Consider the following 2,605-nt stretch of genomic DNA (forward strand, 5'->3'; position numbering starts at 1 on the left):
GAGAGAGGGAGAGAGGGGGAGGGGGAGGGGAGTGAGTGAGTGAGTGAGAGGGAGAGAGGGAGAGAGGGATAGGGAGTGAGTGAGAGTGAAGGCGCTTAAGATATTACATCAACAAATTTATAGGTTACATATATATTTTGGTTGAGAAAGACCAAAATATTGTTAAAAGCAAATGTTTTGCCGTTGTACACAAACCTTTTGAAGTGTTGAAATTATTCAGTCAATAAAAAGGAAACTAATATCTATGACCCTAAGACGATTAGTAATAAAAAAAAAAGGATACGAGATAAACGAAGAAGCCTGTGCGCGGTAACTCGACCTGTTAGAAATAGCTTCCAAATCTCCCTCATAGCATACACTAATTTTGCAGGAATAAATGACACTCACAGTGCCTCGAGTAAGAGTTGGGCGGTCTTTCACTAAAGATCAGCTTGGTTACTGTTATCATGGGTCATAAACACCACACCAGACTTGCCTTTTAAGAATATCTGTCCTCTGGAATATTCTCTATGCCCAGGCTTTACTAGCAGGTGTTGAGATACGACTGTTTAGATGGGACATTATAATGGTATCCGTCTCATCCGTCGTCTCAGAATGCCTGAAAAGGTCCTGGCACAGCGTCTTCCTCAGAACCAACAAGTAAACGAAACAGAAAGAGAACAAGAAGATAATCGTACTTCGTTGTTTGGTGGGGAGAGTATAATGAAATAACCTTAGAGTTAGAGGTTCTTAATCCTTGAGCATTTCATGTACTTTTCCATTGTTTTAGACCACATTATTTGGAGAGCTGAGGAATGGTGTGGTTTTGTTAACTTTTATAATTCTTACATCTAGTCTTAAAGGTCTGCTAAAATGTAGATAATGGCAAAATAAAAAGAGTGCTTCACAAACATGCTTCGTAGTATTCAGTTGCATGCTGTTATGCTCTAAGTTTGAACCACACTGAGGTCGAATCTTTCTGTCATCCCTCCAGAGTCGATTACAAACACACCAATCAACTCCTGGGATCAATTTAACCGGCGCTGCTCTTTCGAGACAGTGGTTTTTCTCTTATATTTCTAATAATATGTAGCTATATGTTTCTATTAAGAATCATAAAAGCTGAAGCGAAATTGAGTAGCAGTTCTCTTTCTCACTTATTTTGAAAGAAATTTACATATTTTCAAGGCAGCTTAAACATCAACGACTCTATGTAGGTTTTCTTTTCCATCTCAAACAAGATCTGTTATGTATGTGGCTTGGCAGAAGTTAACATAGAGATATTCCACCAATATTCGTTGTATTAATTCGTATTTATTAAATAATAGATGCATTCTGTATAGTCTTTCTTGCAGATGACATTGCTTATTGATGTAGTAGCAAAATCTTACCGCATTAAAATGTAGCAACTTAATTATAACATCTGAGTAACTGCCGATCACGTGTGTAGTATCCTCTATAGAAAAGTAACATTATCAACATTGTCGGTCGCAACTCGAAGGCATAAAAGTTCTGCCGTTTTTTTATTGGGGAATTTTCTAAATATCTCTTGCTCTTGAATTGCAAAAGCATAACCAATGTCCATAATGTAACATCATGGATTGGTTAAGAGTTCAAAACAGGTTAAACTTCATTTAAAGTTAGCATCATCCTCGAGTGTACGGGAGATATACCCATACATAACATCTGGCTCTTGGTTTTGGCACGCTTGTCTATTTTGGTGGGGTTCACATGGAGGATCACCAAAAGCGAATTCTTTTTGAGGAGCTCGCTACCATCCTGTAGGATGTTTTTCTCTTCACGTTTACGCAATTTATTGATGTATTATTGTTTAACAGATATCTGGTTGACACTGAATCACATTCAGACACTGTCTGAACCGATCTTTTCAACATTCGCCTCTTTAAATATGAAACAGAGCCCTTCTTTATTTCTGTCGAAGATTCCAGTTGACGTCAAAATTATGTGGGTTCTAATACTTCTGGACGGATCTCCCCTATAGAAATGTGGCCCATAAGTATTAAAACGCATCTGATCTATAGACAGTTGTTGATATCAGTACTGATAATACAAATGCATTGCAGAATACTGTCTCGCTGTAAAAACTCTCATATGTTTTTACAATTTGGTATCTCCTTTGATTTCTCTATCTTTATTCACAACACATTCGTATGGTATATTATATTTTTGTAGGTAGTACTTGTATGAAACAGGGAAGACAGAAAGGCCATCGAAGCAAAAATGTTGGGTTTTGGAAACAGGTGTTTTGCGCTCAACTAACCAACATGAACATATGAACATTTCTTTTGGCGAAATTTCATTCCTCTGCCAACTCAAGATCTTCTTACTAAAACATTTTTATTATAGACGCAGGAGTGGCTGCGTGGTAAGTAGCTTGCTTACCAACCACATGGCTCCGGGTTCAGTCCCACTGCGTGGCACCTTGGGCAAGTGTCTTCTGCTATAGCTTCGGGCCGACCAAAGCCTTGTGAGTGGATTTGGTAGACGGAAACTGAAAGAAGCCCGTAGTATATATGTATATATATATATATGTGTGTGTATTTGTGTGTCTGTGTTTGTCCCCCCACCATCGCTTGACAACCGATGCTGGTGTGTTTACGTCCCC

The sequence above is a fragment of the Octopus bimaculoides genome, chromosome 4, assembly GCF_001194135.2.
Source record: "Octopus bimaculoides isolate UCB-OBI-ISO-001 chromosome 4, ASM119413v2, whole genome shotgun sequence".
Lineage (NCBI taxonomy): Eukaryota > Metazoa > Mollusca > Cephalopoda > Octopoda > Octopodidae > Octopus > Octopus bimaculoides.